This window comes from Microplitis demolitor, chromosome 6, assembly GCF_026212275.2.
Source record: "Microplitis demolitor isolate Queensland-Clemson2020A chromosome 6, iyMicDemo2.1a, whole genome shotgun sequence".
NCBI classification, from domain to species: Eukaryota; Metazoa; Arthropoda; class Insecta; order Hymenoptera; family Braconidae; genus Microplitis; species Microplitis demolitor.
The window spans coordinates 7399770-7415786 of NC_068550.1; the positions used below are offsets into that span (position 1 = coordinate 7399770).

At 27.7% G+C, this 16017-nt stretch overlaps 1 protein-coding gene across 1 annotated transcript in view; it reads left to right on the plus strand.

Annotated features, from left to right (window-relative positions):
- The window catches only part of LOC103568812 (putative uncharacterized protein DDB_G0291812), a 42504-nt gene that overhangs the window by 15213 nt on the left and 11274 nt on the right, over window positions 1–16017 (plus strand). The gene's annotated exons all lie outside the window — the stretch shown is intronic.

Genomic DNA, 16017 nt, shown 5'->3' on the forward strand with positions numbered 1-16017 from the left:
ACTCAAACAACAGAGTTCAAAAATTAAAGTTTAAGATGTGATAGTTCACAGAACATTTATCATTCTTGAAAATTAGTAGCTCACACTGTAAATTAAATTAACTACTAAAAGAATACATTAATTCTCATATAACAAAAATTACATTAGTAATAAATGACAATTTTCACAGTTTCTTCTACCAACTATAAACTTTTCAATTGAGAACAGTTGAAAAATAATACGTAACTGATAATTTTAAGTTTTATTCAACTAAAAATACATTAGAAACTGTAAAATTTGGTATGTATAATTGTAATTACTCTATTACAAATAGTCTCAATTGCACGACTCATAATGCAAAGAATTAGAAAATGTTTTACGATCGAAAATTATTTTTCGCCTCCTTTCTACAACTGTTTCTGTTATTATTGTCTTATTTTTATAGTGCAAACTATAATATTTGAAGTTTTTTATACTAGGGCCCTATTTTTACACTAAAAAATGTAATTATTCTACTGCTCTATTGTCCGTGGGTAAAAAATGAATCATATATTTGCCCATACATGGAGCATATATGAAAAATGGCTATATACGATTTATTTTTGACGACTATATATATGTTCAATAGTTAGAGGCACATGATTTTTTTGTACTTAATCTTATTTATTAGTACATGATAATTACAAAAAAAAATTGAGCAACTCCTGAAAAATAGTAAATGAGAAATTATCTGGGAAAAATGAATCATATATCGCTATATTTGAAAATCGGCTATATATAGTTCATAGATGACTCATATGCTTCATATATGACTCATATACTTCATATATGATTCATATACTTCATATATGACTCATATACTTCATATATGACTCATATACTTCATATATGACTCATGTACTTCATATATGACTCATATACTTCATATATGACTCATATACTTCATATATGACTCATGTACTTCATATATGACTCATATACTTCATATATGACTCATATGCTTCATATATGACTCATATACTTCATATATTACATATTGCTTCATATATAACATACATGCTTCATATGTGACATATATGCTTCATATATAGTTCATATGTGAGTCATGTATGCTTCATATGTGGCTCATATGTAAACTATACATGAAGCATTTATAAATCATATATGGCCGATTTCCATATATGATTCATATATAAGTATATGTGATTCATTTATGTCGAGTAAAAATAAAAAATTTGAATATATTCGAAACCTTTTAATTTAAACACACGAATAAATATACAAAAATAACTAAGTTTGCAAATATTGTTAGTATACAACAAAATTGTTTTTTTTTTTTTTTTGTATAAAAATTAGATACTAATTAATGAATATACAATGTAATTCAAAATTGATCTATATTTAATTAATTCGGTATTTATCCTCGGGCATCCAGGTAGTGACGGTGGGTTTTCTAGTAAATCTGTGCGCATAATAATAATAGGACTGATACAAAAACCAACATGTAATTCGTTTGGACTATTGTAATTGTTATATTCATTTACTCTACGAATTATTGAGTGCTTGTTTATCATAGAGATATATTAACAATCTATTCAATTGAAATTAATTTGTAACACTTGAGCAAAATTGATAATTTTATTTTTAAAAAAATTATTCGTAAAATAATTAAAAGAAAGTAAATGTAGAGTAGGTTTATGATTAACAATAGAACTTCATTGAACAAAATTTAGTGATGCGTAAATTTATGATAAGAATTTATGTGTAATGTAATGGAAAGATGGTTTCTTTCGATAGTCGGTTATGTTTTTATACATTTAGATACTTTGCTTACATTCTGATATTTGTCATTATTTGTTCTTCAATTATTAAAAAATTCAGAATTACATCAAATAGAAAATTGTACAAAATATTACATGTCGTTTTCAGCTGCAGAATTTCCAACTCCATAATTTTTGGAAAAATTAACTATTTTCATTTTCCCCAAACTATCGTCGTAATAAATACTTACGCCAAAAAAAATATTTCTTCCAAAAAGTGAACTAAAAAATTCGAGACAATAGTAAACATTGAGTCGGTAATTTTTCCAACTTTAAAAAAATTTTAACTAATTGATTTCTAGACAAATTTTTCATAATTCTTCAAGCTAAAATATTTTGGAAACTTTTCTGGTTTGAAAAACATTACAATAAAGGTTTCAAAACCAATTATCAACTATTTATAACTATTATCAGAATTTTTCAAGAACGAGTTCTAGATTGAAAATTTTTTTGAAGTTACGAAATGATCAACGCAAAGTTCAAAGCTGTCTCAAGTTTGCAAGTTCACTTTTGTAAGTTTTTTTGGATTATTTTAGGAACAATTTTTTTTACGTCGGTATTATTTATACTTGGAACACATTTATTGCAAAATGAAAACTTAGATTAGAAGATCCGGAAAAATAAATTGTCAATCTTTGAATTAATTACAAAAAAATTTGCTATAAAATTTATGAATTACAATAATTTGTAAAAACGAAAAATTTTCCTTAAAAAAAAAAAAAAAAAAGGCGATTTTGAATTGAACTGTCAATTTAAAAAAAGTCTGAATTTTTTTGCATATTCGTGAATTATCTTAGTCATGTATGTCCTCGATATCTATAAATTTTTTTTGTGAAAAGGACTAGTACGCTCCGAGGCACGCTGTAATCACTAGCTCTGCAAAAAAAAATTCAAAAAAAAAATCCAAATTACTCCCAACTTCCAGGGTTTAATTTCTCTCTGTTTTTATTTTCATTTATTTACTTTTTTTTTCTCTTGATCGCTTTAAACGTTTTGTTTCTCTTTTCACAACGTACGCCTATTCACTGTATTGATTAAACGAGTCAATGCTTAATTAGAGACAATAAATTATCCTATAATTACTATTTCTGTAGAATCAGAAAAAAAAAAAAATAAAGCAGTAATTTATTTTTCTCAATCTAAAGAAAAAAAATTTTCATGGACTTAATATTATTATTTTGTAAACTGCTGATCATTATATTTTTAAAATATGTAACATTATAAGAGGAATCATGAAAGAGAAAAAAAAAACTTCTTTGTGTTACTAACTCGATCTTTGTTGTCATCAAAGAATGCATAATTTTGTATAATTCATGAATTTTTTTTTAACACTTAAGCACTTGCATATTCATCAACTCTTTACACATGGAAATTTTGTATCATACATGTACAGTATAACGATGCATTGAATTTCTATGATGAATATGTTAAAAAAATTAATAATGGTAACAATGAAAAACATTTATGGTAAAGGAATTTTTCAACTAAATTAATTATGGAATTTAATGATTTTGACTTCTTTTAATTTTATGGAAAAAAAAACAATATTTTTAATCAATCTATTATTTGTTCAAATTGACCATACTGTCACAAGATAAAATTTGAATTATTTCTATTTTTTTCATGAAAATTATAAGACGAGTCCAGTTAAGGGGGATCGTCGCTGTGACGGCTGAAAAAATAAGTGATTTTCGGGAATTTTTTTGACAGGGAGAATTGAGGAATATAGAGATTGGTTTTTTTTTTTATTTCATTATGTGTAAATTTATTGTCGTTTTTGTAAATTTTTATTAGGAAATATCAAATAACTAAAAACTTAACAGCGTTGCTGTAGAAAATTAAAAAAAAATTCCCCTTCACGGTTGACATGATTTCTCGAAAACAGGTTATTCGAAATAAAAAAAAAAAATTTAATATAAATTTTGATTTTTTTAAAGATGGCGACCGAATGGAAATTTTTTCATGTTTTCGCCTTTTTTTTTGTATTCAAGCAGTCTTGAAAAATAGTAAAAAGCAAAATAAAAAAAATCGGCTACGTTTAACCTTACACTGTGAAAAATTCCCATTAAATTTTACTATGGGTGCATTGTAACCCCGGACCATAAGAAAACTGATACAAAATTTACAAGTTTCCCATAGTAAACGTATGCGCATAGGTCCCAATTGTGTCGTCTGCGCATACTGTTTACTATGGGATACTTGTAAATTTTGTACGTTGTCTTATGGTCCGGTATTGCAATACGCCCATAGTAAAATTTGTTGGAAATTTTTCACAGTATAGTTGTTGCAAAGGCGAATAAAACAAAAAAAAATTGAAAATCGGTTGATAATTGTTCGAGTTATCGATGCAACCAGTTCGAAAAACATAATTTTGAGTAAAACGCATTGCAAGTTTTTAGTTCATTTCTCTTACTGTAAGATCATGTTCTAAAATTTATATACTTCCATCAATAACTGTAACTCAGTCAATTCTCAGAATTTTGACTCAAAATTTTCTATACATATTTTCGAATTTATAAATTTTAAATTAAAACAAAAAAAAAAATTTTAACTGAATTTTTCATTTTTACTGTTAACTTTTTTTTTTTTTTTTTTTTTTTCTTAATAATAGAATAATAAGAAATTTCGGAAAACTTTAATGCTTAAAGAAAAAAAGAATAGTTTTTTTTTAGGGTAACTCAGATAAATTCAACTGACTGATGTTTAGAATCACATTGAGGTTAACCCAACCCAATTCAGTGACAAATATCTTTAGCCTTAAAGGTTTTTTATTAACAGTCTCGAAAGCTGTAAAGTGCCGTGTTCTAAAGTTATCAATAAAAGAAAATCCGTTTTTGCCTTAAAAAATTCCGTCTGACAATATATATCTGAAATAAGCCTTGAAATCTCGATAGCGCACGTTACTTTCAATGGATCGCAATGAAATCTTATTCACTGATTCCTTGGGCACATATATCTTAATAAAATTCAAAGATAAACAAGATCGGTCAACTAGTTTAGAAATAGTGACCATTTTTTTTTCTTATCTTAAAAAATTGAATTCTATAAATTTACTTCGAAATACCCAAAAGCTACAGACAAACTTTAAAAAATTTATCGCTCCTATCATACCAAAAAAAAAAAATATATCTATAGTTGTTACTTTTTTTTGGCGCCCATTTGCTTTTCAATTTTTATCATCTTCCGAAAAAAAAGTCTATACAAATAATTGAAACACTGAATTCACTAAAGGAATTATTTCACAAGAGGCTAGACAGACATTGAGACTTAAATTTTCAATCTAAGTAATAGCATAGTTCATATTTTTTTCTATTTTTTGTAGAAACGTCAAATCTAGACAAATCAATTGAGTTAATCAGACAAAAAAAAATAAAAAAGATTTATCAAATTTAGTAGCATTATTTTCTGTTTTTATTTCCTAAGGGTATTGATTTATCAACATTCTCAAAACAAGTGTGCTATTCTAACACATCTAAGTGTGTTTTTTCCTTAAAATATATTTGCTTGGATAGTCTCCACACATATCTTTTGTTTTCATTCAAGCCGATGTATTTACTAAACAAGCAAATCATGTGTTTTTAGATAAAACGTGAAAAAAGGTTAAAGAAAATCAAGTATCCAATGTTTTTTTTTACCACAATTTATTACTTCCGTTAACCATAAAAAAAAACTTTTATATTACCGATTCGTCTGTAAGTATCTATCGTACGATCGACGCTAGTGACAGAGTCTGTTTGATGCAGAATTGATACGCCGTCAGCTAGGGTTCGAATCTTGGTTTGGGCTTTTTCACCTCAAAAAAAAAAAAAAGAAGGGGGGAGGGTAGCTTCAGGGAAATCAACAATAAGGTAACCAACTATACCGGCTGGATTTTCTGAGGCTACTGATGCGAATCTGACTGGTCAAGTCATTTTTTACCGTCACATCATGGTTACAAGACCGTCAGCGAATCGTTTACGAATTTTTTTTTTTTTATTTTTATTAGAAAAATATAAAAGAGGTACAATAGGCCTTGGGAGCTCTCAATCTAGCCAGTTTACAAAATCATGGACCGACACAATTGTGGTGACATCTTATAAATGCTTTAATAACGGTTACATAAATCAAAATTTTTAAACCCCTATTTTCTTAAAAATACGAGATAAAAATACAAAGGGAAAAATAAATTTTTCAATAATTTAAAAAAAAAGATTGCGTCCAATCATCTAGTCGGTTGTGACCGAAAAAATTCTTGACTAGACGTTAATTTGTGACCAAAAATTTAATGATGGTCATAAATCATCTAGCTAGATGTTACTGACCACATGTGTGACAATAAATTTTTGACGGTTCGAAATGACGGACTCTGACTGGAAAATTTGTGACGATCATTTCGCATTTGAATAAGGCACGTAATTTAGGATCGTCGGTCACAAGATCGTCAGCATACTGTCTTGTGACCGAAACTCAAAATGACGATCATTCCGTATAACTATCTGAGGCTTAGAGCATCGTTGGGAATAAACTATTGCACCCCCCCCCATCCCGACGGGGGGGGGTCGTTACAGAAGTGCCTCAAAAAAGATCTATCATACATGTGAGTTAAGTTTGACCAAATTTGGATATTAATAATTATATTGCGGCGTGCATACATTTATGTAATTTAAAAAATTGAAACCACTTGTTCGGCAATTATTATTTATTTTTAAAAATTCAGCCAGCAGCTGGTTGGGATTTATTAATAACGCATTTTTCACTCAACGCATTTATATTAATAATTCCGACACCCACAAAATATATGATTTTTAATCCTTGTTATACATTACACATATATGTTTAATACCATACAGTTTACACACATCCGGGAATAGTTTGGCTCGTAAATCTATACAGCTTCGGCTCGACAAGGAAAACTATGATTAATAGTGGATTTTATTGAACATTTTTTCTACTTCTCATACATTTATTATTATATACCACATTTGATGCCTATAAATCCATTACATAAAGTTTATCAAATTATTTTATATATATATCTATATTAGGGTGATTCAAAAAATAACAAATTTTTTTTTTCTTCGCTCAAACAGGTTCAAAAGCTTCATTTAGATATAAAAAGACGCCTGTGAAAATTAGAGCTCTTAATATTAACATTAAGAGGTTCCGCATTGCACTTTTCTATTTTCCATAAGAATAACATGGAAAAATTTTTTTTTGCATGTTCTGATTTTTATAACTAGTTAACGATGCATCATAGAAAGAATCAACAGGCATGTTTTTGTAGGAAATTGAATGCTCTCCAAAAAAAGTTTCTTATCATTTTTTGATAGATCCATTTGTTCAAAAGTTATTCGAGGTTGAAGTTGAATTTACATTAAATTTTGAGATCTTTTTACTTTTCCGGTGAAACTATCAGACTTATCACAAAATATCATAGGACTTTTTGTGTAGACATTTTTATTTTCTACAAATTATTACTCATAAAGTTTTTTCGAATTTCTGATTGTTTTCTAGTTATTTTCATTTTAATCTCAAAAGTTCTTAAAATCGATCAGAAGATTATTTTTTTTATGAGCTTGAGATTAAAATAGAAATAACTAGAAAACAATGCGGAATTCGAAAAAACTTCATTGCTACTAATTTGTAGGAAATAAAAAAGTCTACAAAAAAAGTCCTATGATATTTTGTGATAAGCCTGATAGTTTCACCGGAAAAGTAAAAAGATCTCAAAATTTAATATAAATTTAACTTCAACCTCGAATAACTTTTGAACAAATGAATTTATCAAAAAATGATAAGAGACTTTTTTTGTAGAGCATTCAATTTCCTACAAAAATATGCCTGTTGATTCTTTCTATGATGCATCGTTAACTAGTTATAAAAATCAGAACATGCAAAAAAAAATTTTTCCATGTTATTCTTATGGAAAATAGAAAAGTGCAATGCGGAACCTCTTAATGTTAATATTGAGAGCTCTAATTTTCACAGGCGTCTTTTTATATCTAAATGAAACTTTTAAACCTGTTTGAGAGAAAAAAAAAAAATTGTTATTTTTTGAATCACCCTAATCTATATATATATATTTATATGAACAATTATTTATTTTTGTACTTCTTTCCAAGTATTTTTTGTTTTTTGAAATTGATTTTCTATCACGAGAAAAAGAATTTATTTATTAAAGTGAAAAGTCAGATCTCCGTAAACCTGCTGTCGATCATCGTAGATCTAATTTTTTTTTTTTCCCAAGTTGAGAAAAGTCAAATAAAATTTATAATAATAATAATGCTAGAAAAAGAAAATAAACTAACTTTATATTCAAGTTTGGGATAGAAAACAATAAGACAATATTTATTATATTTTGTCTTTTATGTTCAAGTAGTTTATTTGTTGTTTCTATCTTTTACTTGAGGTTATTTATCCTTTTCGTTGTTACTTTTTTTTTTATACTTCACCCTTAACCGTAATGGTGACCTTCAACTTGCCAGTGAGGAGCCTAAGGCGAAATGCCTTTTATACGGGTATGGGTGTGGCTCAATCTCTATTTAGAATTGGAAGCATATATGTCGAGAATAATAATACAGCTGAGAAATAGTATCCGTATAAAAAATCAACGATCACGTTTAAATGTAAAGCCGATTATTTTTTTTTTTATTTACTTTCAATAACTTCAAGTGCTTTTGCTTTCATCGAATTCGCTCATATTTATTTATGAATTTTTATTAAAAAAAATTTAATAACATTTGCAGTCAATAGATATTCAATTTTCAAAGAAATTAAAACTACTTCTAATCTCAATGACTAATTAAATTTTTTCATATTTTTATAAAGAATGTAAATATATAAAGAAAATTTTTATAGAAAAATATATTTATGGGGGCAAGTTAAGGAAAATGAGACACCATTTTTCAACAAAAATTTTTTTTCTAAAGTTCATTTGAATCGTTCATTCGAGAAACCCCATAAGTCAAGAAAACAAAATTTTTCAGGAAACACAAAAAACATTTTTCAAGAAAAACTTGCCATTGAAATAGTAAACAAATAATCGAAGAGAATAATGTTTGCGTCTCTGAAAAATATTCAAACAAAAAAAATTCAATTTTTTAATTGAAACTACTTAAAAGAATTATTTAAAGTTGATTGACTTATGGGGTTTCTCAACCAAACGGAAGAAAAAGTTATAAAATCATTGTTTTTTCATTTTTTTCCACTCAGATAATTTATTAAACTGACAAAATGAAGTATATAATTACAAAAAATAATAATTAATTTAAGTATTTTAATTAGTCATATTATTTTTTTTTCCAAAAAAAGCGCGAATTTTAAATAAAAAAGAAAAAATTATTTCTATAAAACTAAAACTGTATGTTTATTTAAAAAACCCCATAAGTCATTGACTTATGGGGTTTTTCAAATAAAATGAAATTTTTGTCATCCCGTTAATTGTTTTTTAAAAACTGATTTGATGGATATTTTTATCAATTTCTGTAGAGGGACATTTAAAGAACCCAAAAATGCAAAAAACCCAATTTTGAAAAAACATGACTTATGAAGTTTCTCAAATAAACGATTCATTTTACCCTTTACTTTCTAAAAACAAATTAGTGAAAATCACGTCACATTCACTATTTGGAAGTGAATACTCCTTTACTGCCAGTGAAAAGTATACCACTATTTGAATTAGTGACATACTTTTCACTAGTAAACAGTGAATAGTCACTATTTTCACTATTTCAAATTTAAGAGAGTAAGTCACTTTTTTTTTCTACATATAGTTTAGATAATAAACAGAAGTTAATTTGTTTAAGTCAAGTTCCGAAATGGTCGGACCATTTGGGTCGACTTGAGAGTGAGCTGTTCATCCCATATTTTTTCTAGACTGTAAATAAGCATTCACAAAAAAAAAAAAAAAAAAACTTTTTTATTTAAAAGTGATGTCTTATTTCATATATCCGTAAAAATTCATCATTTTTGCATCTGCTGTCGATTTAAATTTCTAACAACTTAACATGACTTATTTTATTTTACACATTTCAAGTACGAAGCATAAGTGTGCTTTGCTCTAACCTATAAACTTTTGACTGACGCTAGCATTTAATTTTATTTCCAGAATTTATAACCTCCATTTAAATAGAATAACCAGTATTACTATCTATTAATCAATTCTAATCAACAAGTGATGCTATTTTATGTCAATTAACTTTGGAAAAAAAGCTAATATAACTTTTAATTACTTTTCTTCGTGCATATATATATACGTGTGTATTTATAGTCACGATAACTTTCGCTACGTAATAAATCAACTTAAATCTTTTGGCAATACCTCGAAATAGTTTTCAATACAATAGACTTTTCATTAAATAGATCCATTTCTATATAATTAATTCAAACAAAATTATGATAAATAAATTAACGGTTACTAGTGTACTAATAGGTTAATTACACAGGTTATACTCATATATAGTCTCGTAACCAAACATACGCAACCCTCCAACTGCATGTCGATCAAAACAATTAAAATTAAATGTAGATGACATTAATAGTAATGTTCTGTGGACAATATCCTTATGCATGAATGGAAACTAGATGAAAATGTAATGCATTAGAATTTGTATTCAAAAAGGAATAATAGAGATAGATATTCTCGTATTACCATGTAAATAATTTAGTGTCCGTGTTTCATGTTAACATACGTGTCATACATAGGATTAATTTGCGATTTTAATACTAAATGAGTATGCTAAAAATAATCAATGTATATATGGAAAGAGTGAACAAAATGGGCCAACCCAGAAATTTGGTAACTTTTTTTTTATCCAAAATTGTCATACACGACTTTTTCCATCACTTTACTACAACTTTTAGTATCCCATATTTTTTTGTTTTAATTGCTGTTCAGGAATTTTTTAGTAGATTCAATATATCGATACTGCCATTCTCATATGTCGTATCCCACATTTCGGAAATTTTTCAGGAGACGATAAAAACGTTTCACGGTCGGCAAAGAAAAATTATTTGTATTATGTTTACATTGGTATAACCTACTAATTTATTTTCATGTTTTCATAAAATACATGCATTTGTAGTGAATAAATAATTTTGAATTATATGCTGTAAGAAGAGTAAAAAATTATACATCATTATCTTCTTACTCGTGTCGTTAATTGTTTCCTTAAAATTAACTTAAAATTGAAAATGTTAAGCGTGACTAAGCCTATACGATTGTGGGATACGACATATTAGAATGCGCGAAAGTCTGCGTGTGGGATACGACATATTAGCATATTTATTTAAATATACTAAATAAACAATTTGACCTCTAAAATTTTGACATATGCTGCACATTGTTACAATGACTCTATTTTTCAAAAAAAGTGAAAATGTCAAATTTTGTGGGATGCGACGTATTAGAATGCCAGCATCGATATGTTGTTGGCCACAAGAAATACATACGGTTTCTTCTTCGCTATATTCAAATTTTATATAAGTTATTTTAAACTTTTTTTTATTCAACTATTTTTTTTTCGGTATCTTTACGCTATAAAAAATTAGGAGTTAATGCAAAGTGATTACGAATTTTATTTACATCCAAATTCAATCCAATACTCGAAATCATATAATAAAAAAAAAATCATTCTACGTACGGAGTAAATAGGGAGTTAATTTTTCTAGCGGAGTTATTTCGGGGTGTTCTGAATTCTATTCCAATCCGCATTAAATTCGATTCAGAGTTTTAATATTAAAATAAACTTCCCTTCGCAGTTAATGTAATCCACTCTGCATTCACTTCGGATTTCATCCGCGTTCACTCGGCAAATTTTTTACAGAGTACTTACTAACAGTATTGCAATTTTTTTTTTCACTCAGGTTAGATATAAAAAATTTAATCATAGTCATTTTTTTCAAATAAAAAATAGTTTTTTATTTTTTTCGGGTTAGTCCGGTTTGCCCGTCCGGGAAAAAAAATGTTTTCAATGGCAACAGGAAATTTGGTTTAATGAATTCAAATGGAAGTCAAAAAAGAAATTCATATAATTCGAATCTCATTCACTCAAAAAAAATAAATTTGGTTTACTTTAAAACATAACTATATACATATTCATAAGTAATATTTGTGTTAAGGTTGAATATCCTAAAAGCTGTAAGTACTTTAGGGCGCGTTGCTATACTTGATACATTCCATTTGAAAGGCATAACTGAGTAATACAGCGATCGAATATTCACTTCCAGAGTTTCTGCTTTACGCTCGATTCTCTACTCTCTATAAGAGCCAGGTTAGTCGGTGAACTTTTGACCCAGCTGCGCCTGTCTCTTGTAAAACGACCTTTTGCGCACTATTACGAGCTTAGTACCTCAAAATTATTATCCTTATAAAAAATTTACATGAGTAATTTCTTCATCTTCTTTTTTTTTTGCTAACGATACTTAATCTTTGTGTTATAAGTTTTTTTTTCTTTGCTTTTTAAACTCTTACACCGAAATATAAACTTAACACCTAGTACTTTTATTTTATATTACTTTGTTGTTTCAATATGCTTCTTATTAACTTTATCTTACCTTGATACTAAGCTAAAAAAAAAAATTGATGTGCTATTTATAAAGTGTGATTCCGAGGAGAAATACTTAATGAATGTGATCGATGATAAGGCTATTAATACTACCGGGTATCGATAAGGGACGACGGGATATTCCGAAAAGTTTAACTTTCGCGGCAGTAGAAGTTTTGCGTGAAAAAAAATATTTAAAAAACTTTTTAACTTCCCGCTAAAAAATTGAAAATTTTCAAAAATTCGGGGTCTTTTTTTTACCCCGAATTTCAAAAATCAAGTTTTCATCAGGTGTTGACGTTTGAAGGTTCTAGGAAGCTATTCTGACATTTTCAGAGAGATCTCTATTAAAAAAATCCATGGGGGATTGTATCGGAACCCATTGGAATCCATATAGAAAAGTATGGATTTATGTAAGAATCCATAGGAATTAATATAGGAGTGTATGGATTAATATAAAAGTCCATGTAGAAAACCATGGGTTTCCGAATCCCTATATATATGGGAAATCTACGTATGAAACTGTAGGTAGCTGAATTTCTATATACAAACTTGGATATATGGATTTCTTTATGGGAAATTCAAATAGGACTCTGGGTTTCTGTATAAATAATTTCTAGAGAATCCGGGGTATCTGGATTTCTTTGGCTATCGTCTATTGATACAAGTAGAAGAAGGGGGGGGGGGGGGGGCACTCCCAAAATTTTATAACACAAAAATTGTGTTTTTAAATGTTTTTTAAACATTCCAAAATCGCTTTTGTAAACATAATTGACTATTATTTTAAATAGTTTTTGTTAAACTTTTTCAATAATTGAGTGTCAGTCGATAAATGTTGATGGCTTTTGATTTATGATAAAAACCAGTAAAATTTTTTTTTTATTCTTTTGCATGCAAAATGTAATGTTTCGTTATTTAAATTGATCAGAAAAAAATTTAATTTGATCAATTTTATTTAATATGCAGAAATTTTTTTTTTCGCCTTTTTTAGGGGACACCCCATTTTGTCCGCCAAAGTGAAAATTTTTTCGTTTCAACAATCTATGCTGGATTTCTATAAGAAACCATATGGAAATCCATCCGAAAACGCCATGTGGGAACCCACATAGGAATCTAGGCTAGATTCCCATATGGATTTTTTTGATAGAAATGTCTGTGTGAATATATGTGTGTGTGGATGTAAACCTCATATAGAAAAAAAAAATATATTTTTTGTTTATCTTGAATATTTAAAAAATTGTTCGATCGATCAATTTCAAAATCTGAGCAGCTTTAGAAATTTCAAGTAAAAAAAAGCTTCTATAATTTCTATAAAAAAAAAAAAGAAGATAGTAAATAACTGACATTCTTGAAAAGTTTTTATAAAATAATAAATTAAATTTTAGTTCCATACTGTCTCTGGGTATAATAATTAATAGGTTTTTTTTTTTGACTACCGGCGCACATTAGTCTTTGGCAACAGAATACTTTACTGAAGCTTTTCTCCTCTATATTTTATTTAGTAATCCTTTGAGTGTCAGAAGCACAAGCATGTGAGAGAAAAAATTCTGGTGCAAAGTATTGTCCTAATGAACCTGTTACTGATATATACGAGGTAAAGAATATATTTTTTATTTTGGATTTTTTGATACCCTCGAGTTTATTAAAAGAAGAAGTATTTAAATTTAACTTGAAACTGAAATTTAATAATAATACTTTTGAAAATTTTAAATACCCGACGATTTTTTTTACTTCGTATCACAGGATTTAATCAGTCTAAAAGTAGCCACTAATATCGTTAATTAAAATACGTATACTATTACAAGGAAGCTTTGAAATTTTTTTTTTATTGATAAAGTTATGAAGTATTTGGTCATAAACGTTAATAACTGTAATACTAAGGTCAATTTAACGATAACTGCTGTGTATTTATCAGATTATTAAAAATTTGTCGTTTGTTTCAAGTGTTTTAATTAGCGAGGAGCTTTTGATTTAAAATTACCCCCGTTGTTGTAGATATTTGGTGGCTAAACCGAACAGAAACGTAATGTGAGGAGCAAGTTGAGGTTTCCCGAAAATTATCATTAGTCACCCGCCGATTACTATGTGACTTAGGGTAAAAACAGCTTCTGATCCGATAGTTTGACATAAATAACAAGTAATTATACTAAAAAATAATGTTTACCAATTAAATAGTATCAAGGGTAAAAGTTAATTGTTTGAATAGAACATACGACATTTAGATTAAATATTTCCTACATATTGTCATAATAAAAATAGCCACGTAGTATATATATATATATATATTACGGCAGTATTTTTTTTTAATCAAAGTAGGCTAGACAATGGAAGGAAAAAGTAGTGATTTATTATCCAACTGCGATATCTCTGGTCTATTTTTATTAAGGTAATTTTTAGTAAAAAATATTATCTGTCTTCGTAAAGTCAAATTTAATCATGCTCCTAAGTTCAGTTTTGTTTGATGAAAAAAAGTTATAAAAATAAAGTTTAAATTAATTCTTGAATTCTCACAACACAGTATACATACATAAGACTATAAATATCAAAGTTATTAAATTATATGTAAGGGTAAAATGATCGTGCGCTGGATCCTGGGTAAATTAAACTCTTTATGGAAATAAGTGAAACTTCATCCCGAGTGAACTAAACTTTAACATAAATATAACTTGGTGTCAAATATAGGGGAGGGTAGACAAAACAGGACCGGGTGGGCAAAACGGACTGCTCAAAAAATTTTGTAAATAATTTTTTTTAAAATTGTTTTTAATGTCATTGAGTATCCCTGAATTTTGTTTTTATCATTTTTTCAATAGGCTTAATATTTATCTTCAATTTTGTTTTTTCGCCATCTTTATTTACTAACAATATTACGAATTTATTTTTTAATTTAGACTAGATATAAATAATTTTGGAACAGTCATTTTTTAAAATAAAAGTAAAAATGTTTTTACTTTTTTTAGGGCTGGTCCGATTTTACCGCCCGGGAAAAACATTTTTTTTCTACAGTAACTGGAAACTTGGTTTAATTATTTCAAACAGAAGTAAAAAAAAAAGAAATCACCGTATCCACATGCACAAAAATTCACTGCCCCATTTCGCCCACCCCCTTTACAATCTTTTAATTCTTTGCAGTAAATATAGTAGCTGTTCTGATAAAATAATAATGAAAAATTGTCGACTCGGGCCTGATTAAAATGTCGAAATAAATATATATGAGTTAATGTTGTATACAAAAGTTTTATCATGATTTTCTTCAAGGGCCGAGTCTTTTATATTTTATTGATCTATTTCAATGCTCCTTGTTCGGATGATAACGGAATTTCCACTGAATTCAATATATATTCATATATATCATTTTTCGTACTTAACAATTTTTTATATAAATTTAACTGAATCTTAACATAAAAAAAGTTATATAGTAATAATTCTACTCTAGAAATTATTCCGTAGCAAAAAAAAAGTTTCAAATTTACCCTAGTGCTTTAGAGGTAGAATTTTTAAATTACAATATCTCTTTACAAAAATCTTCTGTTGGTTTTTAAAGCAAGCGCATGATAAGACAATTTGTAAAAATATGACATCATTAAGTGTCGAAAATTTTTTTTTAGTAAATTTTATTCTCATGGCGCACATAAAGTTCTCTAGCACTTCTAAGTCGAGATTATAGAGCACTTATGCTAACATATAGGGTCGTA